The sequence below is a fragment of the Procambarus clarkii genome, chromosome 82 (genome assembly GCF_040958095.1).
Source record: "Procambarus clarkii isolate CNS0578487 chromosome 82, FALCON_Pclarkii_2.0, whole genome shotgun sequence".
In the NCBI taxonomy this organism is placed as follows: Eukaryota; Metazoa; Arthropoda; class Malacostraca; order Decapoda; family Cambaridae; genus Procambarus; species Procambarus clarkii.
Genome location: NC_091231.1, coordinates 16,714,005 through 16,727,767, shown reverse-complemented (window position 1 = coordinate 16,727,767; position 13,763 = coordinate 16,714,005).

Sequence of the window (13,763 nt, the reverse complement as noted above, 5' to 3'; positions counted from 1 at the left end):
GCGTCGGTTTGTCCGGCTAGTGATGCCCGTGTTTCTGGGTCCGCTTCCGGCTCTGACGATATCCGGCCAGAGCCCAAACATTCCAGGCGTTCGTCTACTGCCTGGGCCGATGTTGGGGACTTCAGTGACTGTGGGTCTTCGGGTGTTGACAGCGTGGATCCGGATGTGTCGTTGTCTCCGCGGTTGGTGGTGGCGGAGGTACATGTGCCTGCTGGTGCTGATGCCCGTGTCTCGGGTGTACCTTATGTTCCTTCCCCGTTGCGGGGTTCTCTGCAGTGGGGTGTGGTGGCTTCCGCTGCTAGGGATAGTGCGGATGTTGGTGCTGGGCGCGGCCTGGTAGTGACTTTACGTAAGGATGCGCACCACCCTGGTTCCCTGCAGTCGTCTGGTGGTATTCCCATGGCCGCTGGTGCCCCTGTGGTGGTGCCCTCTGTCCGGCCCCCTCTTGTGGAGTTGCCAGATGAGGCACTAGAGGCTGTGGTTGCCGAGTTCCTGCTGTCGGAAAGGCCAGACGGAAAGGCCAGAGGACTTTCATGATAGGCGGGTTCCCGTTGTACGGAGTCGGGTGGCGGTTACTTGCCTCCGGAGTGACACCGTCTGGGTTTCCAGCTTGTGGGTGTTTGTTGCTGGGGTTCCGGATGACATGGCGCCCCCGATGGAGGGTCGAGACTCTTGGGGGAGATGGCTGCATTGGGTGGCATTCAATGTGCGGTTCCCCCGGGTCTTCTTCCCGGGTAAATGTGTCAGCTGATTCCATGTTACTGTAGTGTTGTGTGCCCCTATGGCCTTTTGTTTGCCCTATTGTGTTTTGTGCCCGTGCCTCTCCCTTATTTGTTGTGAGGCAGGTGTTTTGGTGAGGGCGTTTATGTATTTGCTTGTGTGTTGTTACTTTGCCATGTGAGTTCTACTTATGCATTGCTGGAATGTGTTGTTTTTGTTTGTATTTGTATATTTTTTTTTTTTTTTTTTTTTTTATTTTTGGTTTGTTGTGTGCTGTGCATTTTCTTGTTCTATTTTCATGATGTCCTTTATGTTGTGTTTTGTTCTCGGTCCTTCAGGCCGGTGCTTGTTTGTTGTTGTGTATGTTACTATGTTTCGTTTTCTTGATTGCATGGTTTGCTTGTTTGTAATTATTGTATATTTTGGCCTCTCCCTTTGTTTGGTGCGAGGCGGTTGGTTTGGTGTGAGTGCTTTTATTTATGTCTTGTTTCTGTGCTGTACCTTGGCACTGGAGTTTTATTATTGCGTTACATGTTGTACGTGTTTGTTATTTTTGTTTTATTTGTTGTGTATTGTGATTTTCTTGTTATGTTTTATGTTGTACATCTTGATGTTTATTTTCTTTTACATTGTTTTGTTTTCTACTGTTACTGTGCTTGCTTGTTTGGCATTGTTTTCTATTTTGTCTGCTGTGTTTCTCGTGCATTTATCGTGTTTGTAATTTATTGTACTGTGCTGTCGGCCCTTCTGGCCGGTGGTTTATTGTTTTGTTTGTGTTATTATGTTTTCAAGATATGACCTTGTTTTTATTGCATTTAAATTGCATGCAATGCATGTAAAAAAAAAAAAAAGTGGTAGCAAAGTGTTGGGGCAGGTGCGGAATTTGAGGATGTTTGTGTTGTACATAACAGTAAGACCAACAACGTCCCGACGGTGTTGCAGGTTCTGATGTTCAGTCCGTTCCCACCAGACATGGTCAAGACTAGAGATAAGCCTTCTTTCCCGTCTCTCCACGTGGTCCAACAGTCCAATGAATGATGTTGGGCGGTCTCTCTCTCTCTCTCTCTCTCTCTCTCTCTCTCTCTCTCTCTCTCTCTCTCTCTCTCTCTCTCTCTCTCTCTCTCTCTCTCTCTCTCTCTCTCTCTCTCTCTCTCTCTCTCTCTCTCTCTCTCTCTCTCTCTCTCTCTCTCTCTCTCTCTCTCTCTCTCTCTCTCTCTCTCTCTCTCTCTCTTATTATTGCAATGTTACAGTTTACAGAGAATACACACATATATATATTGATAACAATATGACAATCAGCGTTCGAAGACCTCGTCTAGCCCCTCGGAGGTTGGGTGCGTACCCAGGATACAGCACGCATTTCTCCTCTGAACTGCGATACTGAGGTGCTGGAACAGGAAGCTAGCTGCTCGTGGGTCTATAGTTTTCCTGACGAGTTCCTCGCCCACCTCCTTTAAAAGCTTAAGTGCACATTTACCCCAGGCGCCCAGAGTCTCTGAGCCTATCGGCACGAACCTGTAACAACGTTCTAGGTCTCTGTACTTGTTTATTTTCTGGGTCTCCCTGTAGGTGGCTGCCCCACCTCCGTCCGCTGAGCTGTAACGTAGATAGGTATCAGCCAATGTAGATTCACAGGTGTAATCCCATACGACCTGTTTACCTTCCCTCCATGGCTGCAGAGTAACTCCATCTAGGCGTTTTTGCTGTTGTCAGGTCTGTACAACTGAGGTTCCATTTATGCTGGGCATCCTAATGTAGCCAAACTTCTCTTGATGATGTCATTGACTTCTTCATTTCTGGCAATCTTTCCCTGTGTCTTACGACAGATGAGACCATGGCTGCCGTATTGGTCTGCCTGTGCATGGCCGCAAATACACCGGTGCTCGGTGGAGATAGGGGCGGCAAGGCGCAGAGCAACACCAGTACTTAGGGTCCAATGGTCCAGGCGGGTGCCCAAGGCGGAATTAGGGACTGCCAACAGGCAGTCCCTGGCATGGGGAGCTTGCACAGCTAGAAGACGCGCTCTGTCCTGCTCGGAAGCTGCCTCCAGCAATGATGTGGTGATGTTTTCCACTATGGGGCTATCCCATTTGGCCTGTTTGCAGCCATTTGGAAAAGTCAGTTGAGTGTGAGAGTTGGCAAGAGTGTCCCACTGACCGGCTCCTTCCGCGAATTTGGGATCATGAATCCCAATGGAGTCTCTTAGGTATTCTGGTAGTATTTCCTTAACTAATTCACCTGTTGCACTGGTCGAGGATAAGAATGCCGGCAATGCTAACTGTGTCGCCTTTCGAATACCTATACCCCCGAGTCTAACTGGGAGCGTTGCTTGGTCCCACTGGTCATCTTGCAGGGAGAGGTTTAACACTTTCACGGTTATTGACCTTAGGAGTGAGTCATATTCTGTTAATTTTGGGCTGTTGAAAGAGGGAGCACACCTTAGGAAATAGGTCAGTCTGGGCAAAGCCAGGCACCTTGAGAGAAGGTACAAAGCATCGTGGGCGTCCAAAGCCCCTATTCTTCCCTTCATCCTACTCAGGTCGTTCAGCTTTTCTTCGAGGACTACCTCAATGGCGCTTGAGCCCAGAGGTGCCCCTAGCAGCACACTGTCGGTGGATGCGATCACTGGGGCTCATGGCAATATGATTCGTACTGCATCTATGGATGGTTGGCTAGATGAGATGATTTCACACTTTGATGGGTTTGGGGTGAGTCCTAACTCCTCTCCTTTAGATTTCACCAGCTTTAGATCTTCTATCAGGGACTTCTGTGTCCCTGCCTGGGTGCCATCGTCCAGGAACCAGATGTTGAGTTCGCTGGTCAACCTGCTTGTGACCTCTTTAACAGCCATGCGAAAAAGGAAAGGGGCTTCGGGTCTGCTGAACACCTTCTGTGGAAACAACTTCATGTTCCACAAACAACAGGGTCGATTCCTTACTGTACCCTTCTGAAACGAAGGGAAGTAGACAAGGAAAGCTTGTTTGAACTGCTTCCAGTACCACATCCCTTTTTAACTGGTAGAAGGCATTTTTAAAGTCTAACTTAATTAATGCTTTTATTTCTGGGAGGTGCTTGATATAGGCTCGTGCTGCATGAGCTGCTGCTTCGCAGCCATGTGGGACACCAAAACCTAGTTGATGGGGTCGAAGCATCTTTGCAGCGTTTATGCTAACTGCCCTAGCAACAAGGCGCAGAAATGTGTTACCCACGGGAATGGGTCTGAATCCATCACCCTTCTTCTTAAGAGCACAAAGGGATGCTCCAAAGAAGAAGGGTTTAATTGTGTCTGGGATCAACCCAGAGAGGCAGTCGTTCACAAACTTTGTGACCTTTGACAATAGTGTCTCGGCAACATCGCCGAGAACTGGGTTTGTCATCGCCTTGAGGTGCTGAGGTCTTACTCCAGTGTATCCCCCTGCTGTGCCTGGCGTAAATGACATGATGGCTGTGTATACCTCTGACGCTTGGAGGAATGGAGGTCCCATGTCTGGGGCATTTGTTTCCCGAGCAGTGGGTTTCCATGGTACTCTGGGAGGGTGCTTCTCTCTCAGTGAGTCGGCAGTAGCGGGATTTCTATGCCCGATTGTGTCTTCGCTGGTCAGTAACCTAATTGCCCCTACTGTGTTGCCCTCTTCAATTTTTTTGGTCACTTGTGTTCCTAGTTTAAAATTATCATTGGAACTCTTGGGTCTGCCACGGGGGTTTTTGCATTGAGGAGGGATGGGGATTTAGTTGTCAGCACTGAGGAAATTATTTATTGCCCTAGTGACTGATGAGGCTAGTGACTTGCCTCCTCTTGCAGGTACACCTATGCAAATATTGCCAAACAGGAGCAAATTATGCCATGTTTTGATGGTGGCCGCAGCATTAAGATCTGCAGACCGTTCATTCACTTCCTTAGAATGTCTGTATATTTCCGTGCTGCAAATGGGCGCGCTGCTTTATAAATGTGGGGAAGAGTTTTATTGGTGGATGATTTGATGGCCCCCAGGAGGCCATCTGATGACATGAAGTTTGCTGGTATGTGTGGGGGTGCCGAGGGGACCTGTGAGACATTCTCTCTCTACAGGTTCCGTCCATGCACCCGCACAGCCGTTGTGTCTGTATAGGGTTCATCGTTTCTAAGGCTGTGAGATTCGTCACAAACCCGACACTTTCCTCTGGTTCTGGGTGCTCCTCTGAGTGCATTGTTTCCAGGACTGTGTGCTTGGCTGAGGGGTTCCTGGTTAGTTGAGGTAGTCCCCTCCATCCCCCAGGCGACCGGTGACATCGGCGGGCGTGGGAGTGTGGACAAGGGTGGTGGCGGCAGGGGTGGTTAGCTGTCCCTCGCATTCACCAATATATATATATTTATATATATATATATATATATATATATATATATATATATATATATATATATATATATATATATATATATATATATATATATATATATATATATATATATATATATATATTAGTATATTTTGGTAGCAGTCTTTCTTGTAAACATATGTTGTTAAATATGACCGAAAAAGTAAGATTAATAAATCTAACACGAATTTTCTCTATATATCTTATGTTTCTTTTTACTGTCGATGGTAATTGAAAAATCAAATCTCCAAAATTCATTTTTATTTCTAGTCTGACGCGACGCTTGAACGCGTTTTGTAATAACGTATTACATTTTCAAATACTTTAGTGTACACACACACAACTGTAACCTGAAAAAACTTAACAGAGTTTTACTAATTTTAACGCTAAACAGCTTGTCTTATACACACGCATTTGGGTGAGGTGATATGTTGAAACAGTTTTGAATGAGGTGAACAAACTTTTGACCAACACAAGACAGAACATGGTTCAATGGGTATAAATTGGATAAATGAAAGGGAAGAATGGAAGTAACTGCAAAGGGCCTATTGGCCTATACCTCCTCTTGATGCTTCTATATTGGTATTTCAAGAGTCTTGAAGTGGGTAGAATATAGTTGTGCATTAATTGACTGTTGATTTCTGGTATTGATGTTTTGATGTGTAGTGCCTCGCAGATGTCGAGCCTCCTGCTATTGCCTCCTGCTATCGCTGTATCTATCGATGATTTCTGTGTTGTTTGTTAAGATTTATCTGGTGATGGTCTAGTTGTGAGAAGAGGTTATTTGTTCCTTGATGGAGCCCTGTTGTTTATGCATTGTTAATCGCTTGGAAAGAGAAGGTGTGGTCTTGCCTATATACTGAGTTCTTTAGGGCTTACAGTCCCTTAATGGGCATTTGAAGGCATAGGCGACGTTGGTTTCCTTCAAGGCGTTATGCTTTGTATCTGGAGAGTTCTTCATGAGTAGGTTACCGTTTTTTTTTGGTTTTATAATAAATCATGAATTGTATTCTCTGATTTTTGTCTGTAGGGATAACGTTCCTATCAACAACATCTTTCGGTAGCCTTTCCTCCGTTTTATGAGCCGTCGAAAAGAATTTCCTGTAAAATAGTTTAATAGGGGGTACATGTGTTGTATTAGTTGACTCTTCAGAGGTTGCATTGCGTTTCACCTTTCTTTTTATGATGTCTTCTACAAAACCATTAGAGAGACCGTTGTTAACTAGGACCTGCCTTACCCTACAGAGTTTTTCATTGACATGCTTCCATCCTGAGCTGTAGCTGAGAGCACGGTCGATGTAAGCGTTGATAACACTCCTCTTGTATCTGTCTGGTTAGTCACTATTGGTATTGAGGAACATTCCTAAGTTTGTTTCCTTAATGTAGACTGCAGTGTGAAAACCTCCGCTCCTTTCCGTAACTGTTACGTCTAGAAAAGACAGCTTCCCATCCTTCTCCATCTCGTAAGTGAAACTCAAAACAGAATTCTGCTCAAATACATCCTTCAGCTCCTGCAGACGTCTGGCATCAGATACCTTCATAAAAATGTCGTCAACATACCTGCAGTATATGGGGGGTTTCAAGTCCATGTCAACTAAGACCTGCTCGATGGTACCCATGTAGAAGTTCGCAAACAGGACACCTAGGGGAGAACCCATGGCGACCCCATCTACTTGTTTATACATGTGCCCATCTGAGCTCAAGAAGGGTGCCTCTTTAGTGCAGGCTTGGAGTAGTTTCCTTAGTATGTTTTCTGGTATGTCAAGAGGAGTACAAGCCGGATCATGATACACTCTGTCCGCTATCATCCCGATTGTTTCATCCACAGGTACGTTGGTAAAGAGTGATTCTACATCCAACGAGGCTCTTATCCCTGTGGCCCGTGTTCCCTGCAGTAAGTCAACAAATTCCTTTGAAACTTCAGGCTGAAAGCACTAGGTACATAAGGAGTCAACAAGCCATTGAGTCGCTTAGCCTTTCTGTATGTGGGTGTGGGTATCTGGCTGATGATTGGCCGAAGTGGATTTCCAGGCTTGTGGGTCTTGACATTTCCATACGCATACCCAGGTCTGTATTCCCCAATAATCTTTTGCAGGTGGAGTCCAGATTTCTTGGCGTTCACAGTTTCAATCAATCTGTTTACCTTCGTTTTCAGTTTGGCTGTAGTGTCCATCAATAGATGGAATTTAGTGTAATTTAGTTTGTGTAATTTAGTGCAATTTAGTTTGGTCAGAGAGTATGAGGATCATTTTCGCCAGATATTCGTCTATTTTAAGAATAATGTATATTGGCGACTTGTCACCTTTCCTGGCGACTATCTCCTTGTTCTCACGAAGGCTCTTAGCTGCCGCTTTGAGCTCGGGGGACAGTATGGTGCTTCTGTAGTTGCCTCGAATCTTTCCTCCTTCCGCAATAAGTTCTGCTTGCAAGGTGTCTTTCATGGTAACCTTCATTTGCGTCTCGAGGTCGCATATGTCATCCAATAGGATCTCCAACTTCACTTTCCTGGCCATCTCACTTGGTCTGGACATAACGTAACAGTTTTTACCCAGATTTAGGAGAGTGATTTGGTCCTCAGTGAGGTTGATTAAGGCAAGATTTAAGAAGCCATCTCTGGGTCGTGGAATCGCCATTGGTCCTCCATAATGTTGTTAGTTTCTTCATGATCCTGGTTTCGGTGCTGTGGCGATGTCGATGTGTAAGGATGTCGAGGTCGATACGAGTACGGAGGTTTTCGTCGATGTTGCTGTTTCTCCATTGGTTTGTAGCGTGAAGTAGATGCGTTTTGTTGTCTTTGATTTCATTTTCTGCCTTGTGTATCTGATTTCTATTCAGATCTTGGCGATATTTTATCGTGAAGGCTTGGCTTCTTGCAGCTGGGTCGTGGGTTTTTATATTAGTATATTTTGGTAGCAGTCTCTCTTGTAAACATATGTTGTTACATATGACCAAAAAGGTAAGATCATTAATTCTAACACGAATTTTCTCAATATTTCTTGTTTCTTTTCACTGTCAAATGTAATTGAAAAATCAATTTTCCAAAATTCATTTTTATTTCTAGTCTGACGCGACGCCTGAACGTGTTTCGTAATAACTTATTACATTTTCAAAGTCTTTAGTTTACACACACAACTGTAACCTGTAAACACACATCCATACTTATACTTGCATTTGTGTGAGGTGATATGGTATAAAAGTTTTGGGTGAGGTGATTGACATTTACACAAGACAGAACACGAACCAATGGGTATAAAAACATAAGAATGGAAGTAACTGCAGAGGGCCTATTGGCCCATAGCATCAACACTTCCTCTTGATGCTTCTATATTGGCTCGGAGTCTTGAAGTGGGTAGAATATAGTTGTGCATTATTTGGCTGTTGATTGCTGGTGTTGATTTTTTGATGAGTAGTGCCTTGCAGATGTCGAGCCTCCTGCTATCGCTGTATCTATCGATGATTTCTGTGTTGTTTGTTAAGTTATCTTTGGTGATGGTCAAGTCAATATTAAATCTTACTTGTGTATAAGTGACCCCTCCCCTTTCCAGTCCGTTGTCGTCATGGGCTTGGTGGGCTGCTGCTGGAGTGTGATACTCCATGGGACAGCATTTCCTTTGTCCGTTTGAAGCCTTATGCTATTGCTCCTGTCTTACCATATTTTGCTGGATGCTTTTTCCTCTTTCTCATGTTTCATTTTCCTCTCAACCTTTTCTTGGGTTGGGTTGAGCCCCGAGTCTAGCTGTGACCACCTCATCACCTGGCGTAGCTCGACCTCTCGTTGTATCAAATGCCCCTTTTACCTCCACTCTTACTGGGGAGATGGGGCGCCGTCCCCTTCTCCCCAGTAAGAGTGGCGCCGTCCCCCTTCTCCCCGTCCTCGCACAATTCTTTTCCGATCTACTACTTTCCAGGATTTGGTTGGTCCTTTTAAAGTGGACTAAGTATTTTGATCTCAATCATTTTGATTCTTCACATTCTGATGAATTATTCATCCATAAGCACCTAGTTGATTAAGTGGATCCCTTTGTTACTTTTAACCCCACCCATACTGATACACGTGTCTGCTGACTGCTTGGCTTTGTTGTCCTGCATTGGAGTTCGGATCTCCAAAAATGAGCAGTTATATACCAGCATTAGCAAAGTTATTCTCTCGCATCAGGTCACGACTGGTGATAGGAAATTGAAAGGCTTCCTTGAGGATATTAAATACATTTTAGAGCCCAAAAGCTATTCTATCCTCAAGTTTGATATGTTCCCTCTCTCCTGTGCCCTCTTTCCCATCCAGTCCCAGTCTTTTTTCTCAGCCCTCCCCTCTGTGCTTTGGCCCTCCGTCTTGGCCATTGTACATCCTGCTTCCAGCAGTCTTCGTATTGACCTCTACCGTTATCTTTCTCCTATTGAGATGATAGAGGCTGTCGCCCAGTACAGTACTGCTGGTACGTCTGTCTCTCTTCGTCGGAAACGTAAACCTGGCTCCTCTTCTTCTTACTCCCCAGCGGGTAAGAAAGCATCGTATATTCCCTAATACTCCTACTTTATCCCTGCACCCCTTCCCAATTCAGCGGCAGAGTCGCCTGTCACAGCTTTGGATGATCCCTTAGTTCTTGATTCTCTCTCGGATGCTGCCCTTGATCAAGTGCACTTCCCTATTTCTGTCCTTCCTCTCCCATATTTCCTTGACTGTCCCTCTCCGATGCCTCCTCCCGTTCTGGACTCTGTCAGACCTCCTCTGGTCCATCCTTCTGCTCCCTTGACTCCATCGTCTTTGCTAGATTTACCTATGCCCCATAACTCCGATGTCACTGATCCTGAGCCTGATCTTACTTAGTCATCTGTGTTCTTCTTTGCCCTTGTTTCTCCCTTGTTATCTCTGCTTCTGTTCTCTCTATTTTTGACAATGTCAATTCTTCATGGAATATTCGTGGTTTTTATGCCATCTTCCATCAACTCCAACATCTGATCACGCAGTTTTCACTGTTATGTGTTTGTCTCCAGGAGCCGATGCTTCGGCTCGTCCTTGTCACTTCTGGGATATTCTTTTCTCTTTTTTCCTCCAGCATTTGCTGGTGCCCATAACTCTACTGCTCTCTTGATCCGTCATAATGTTCCCTTCGTCCCCATACTTTTTCAGTCGCACATTCAGTGTTCTGCGCCCCATATTTTTGTGAGTAAATGGTTTACAGTCTGTTCCATTTATCCCGCGCCAAATATCCCACTTCTTCTTCTTCTTGATAGTAGGTGCAGTTTACATGAAGGGTTTGTCCTCCCGATGACTGCACCAGTACAGATGTTGGTAGAGGCGTTTATGTTGAAGATGATAAGAGTTTCAAAAGTGCTTGTTGCGTTGTGCTGTAGACAGAGGAGCGGCGACTAGAACAGAGGTGGATGTTAGAGGGAGACTCGCCTCACCGTAGGGCGGTGTGTTGTGTTTATGGCGTCAGCTGATCCTTGGTGTTGCGACGAGGCAGTTGTTGTCTGTGTTTAGCTGTTGGAGGCGCCAGGTATAAATGTGGCGCGGGTCAGATGTGACCCAATTTGTTGGTCGATTGGAGATATTTAGCCAGGGCTTTGACTATTTGGTATTTTTCTTGTAACGAGTGGTCACCGCCTCCTAATATATGCTCGATGGTAAAGGGTATTTTAAGTGAGATAAGTACTTGAGGGAAATTTACTCTGGCACTATAGTGTCGGAAGCAATGTAGGAGATAGTGTTCGATTGTTTCAGGCACCTGACAGTGGATGCAGAGTTCGTTGATGTCTGTTCTGTACTTAGAGATGTGTGCTGCTAGTTTGGTGTGTTCCAGCCTTAATCTGGTCATCGCTATATCAATTTCTCTGCTTTTATATCTGACATGTTTCCAAGTTTCCCAATTCTTTTTTATGGACCCATAGTATAAGGGTGAGCATGACGTTTTCCATTTCGTCACAAAATCTTGGGTGATGGCATTTTTGAAGGCTCCTTTATGTGCAACGTGGGGAATTGGATGACGGGTAATGTGAGGTGTGTTGTGTATTGCTTTAGCTAGTTGATCTACTAGTTCATTATGGAGAATACCACAATGCGCTGGGACCCATTGGATAGAGGTATCATAACCGTTCAATCGATGTTCATGAAGAAGTTGAAGACATGGGTAAACAAACTCCTTGCACGTTTTTGAAGAGTACGTAATTGCTTGAATCGCACTCTTGGAGTCACTGCAGATTGTATATGTCCCGATTGGTAGTGTTGTGATTATTTGGAGAGCTTGATATAAGGCATATAATTCAGCTGTGAAAACAGATAGTTGGTTTGGTAACCGCCATCCCTGCTTGAGATGGTATTCCGGTATCCATACAGCGCAAGTGACCGAGGGTACGTTGTTCATGATGATGCGAGATCCATCTGTATAAATCGCTGTGGTATTTGGGTAGCAATTTTTCATTGTTGAGAGAAAGACTGAGGCTATGGCTGAGTTTGGTGCAGACTTTGGAATGTTGTCTTCGAGTTATATTGCTGTATTAGGAGTTGTATAAAGCCAGGGTGGAATAGGGGGAACAGTAAGTTGGGTTTCCGAGTTTTGGAGTAGAGAGAGGTCTATATTGAGGTTATTTGTAGCCCGTGTGAGGAAAGGTTGTGAGTGATTGGTTGGGAAGCTGGGGTTATGTGGGTTAACTGTTGGGTTAATTTTTGATCTGTATGGGTGTGTCTGGTGAGCAGTGGTACAGAGTGACAGATAGTTGGCACACATTATGTCTCGTCTGGTGGCTAGGCTTGTGAGGCCTGTTTCCCCGTAAAGTCCGAGGATTGGAGTGGAACGCATTGCGCCACATATAAGTCGCATGGCATTGTTTTGGATGACCTCTAGGCTCTGTAGGTTAGTAGGCGCAGCCGACGCATATGCTTGGCAACAATAGTCTAGTTGGCTGCGAATGTAGGTTGTATAGAAACGGAGCAGGATTTTATGGTGTGATCCCCAGGTGGTGCCAGTGAGGGCTTTCAGTATGGCGAGTCAGGGTTGTGTCGTCTGTTTAAGGTGTTGAATGTGTGCTTTCCAGGTAAGTGAGGGCGAGTCTAAGTGCATGCCAAGGTATTTATGTTCTCGTACGTGTTGGATGGGAGTGTTGTGTATTGTGAGGGTGGGTAGATGAACAAGTCTTTTTTTAGTGAAAATTTGATAATAGGTTTTGGTAGTACTAACTTGAAGGCCCCATTGTTGTGTCCAATCTATGAGGTAATCAAGTGCTGTTTGCATTGTTGAGACTGTATTAGGTAAGGCATTGTCTGAATAATACAGTGTTAAGTCGTCGGCGTACGCCGAGAGGTTAACAGGATGGGTGTTAGGCAAATCTGCTAAGAATGCAGCAAAAAGGGTTGGGCTTAGTATGGAGCCTTGTGGGACACCCGTTTGTATTGGGATGTCATCGGAAAACTCGCCTTGTATATAGACTTTAGAGGTCCTGTTCGTAAGATAGGATTTTAACCATAAAAGTAATCTTCCCTGTACGCCTAAACGCGCAAGCTTTGCGAGGAGGCAAGTATGAGGAATGCTATCAAAAGCTCCTTTGAGGTCTAAGTAGAGAACAATACAAAATTTGCTGCTTCTGAGGGAGGTGCGGATTTCATGTTCAAGGCAAAGTATTTGATCGAGTGTGGAGCATTGCGGTCGAAATCCAGCTTGGAGTGACGGTATAATATTATTATACTCTAGGTACCATTGGAGGCGAGTATGTACTTGTCTTTCCATGACTTTACTGAGACATGATAGTAGGGAAATAGGTCTATATGACGCAGGTTGGGATGGGTCTTTTCCTGGTTTAAGGAACGGAAGAATAATACTGGTCTGCCATTGTGAGGGAATATTTCCGTGAGTCCAGCATAGGTTGTAATAGTTTAGGAGAGTACTATGTGCAGTCGATGGGAGATGTTTAATGAGTTCATATGGAATTCCATCCTCTCCAGGTGCCTTGTCAAGAGGTAGGCGGGTTAAGGGTAATTGTAGCTCGCTTAAGGTGTACATGCTGTCGACGCCGGGCATGGGTAGCAATATGGCACGGTCAATTTCTTGTCTGAGGGGGAGTTCTTGGGCATGAAAGAAGGGTGTTGAGAGGGTAACTTTAAGACATTCAGCAAGAACATTTGCACGCTCCTGAGGTGTTTGACAGAGTGAACCGTTGATCATCAGGGGAAACGAAGGGAATGTTGGGCGACCTTTAATGCTGTTAAATGTAGCCCAAACTTTTGAATGTGGCGTAGTGGGTCTGAGGCTATCACAAAATTTTGCCCATGATGCTCGCTTTGCTGACTTTATTGTTTTTTTTTTTCTTCTGCTGTGGCCCGCCGGAGATTAACCCAGTTCTGTAGGGAGGGTTGACGTCTTTGTTTTTGTATGGCTCGTCTGCGTAAAGCGACTGTTCGTGCACATTCCGCATTCCACCACGGTTTAAGTGGTTTATTGGATCTATGTCCTGAAGTTTTCTTGAGCATTTGGGTGGCTGCAGAATTTATGGCCGAGGTGATTGTAGACAGTCGCGTGTTGGGGTCTACATCGTCTGTATCTGGGAGACAGACAGTATCAGCATATTTTTTCTTATCTAGTTTCTTAATGTTCCACTTGGGGAGCATTAGGGGGTGGGTTGTTGACTGAAAGTTAGTAAATTTTATAATGAGGGGTTTGTGGTCACTTCCAATATCTGGTCCAGTATGAAACTGT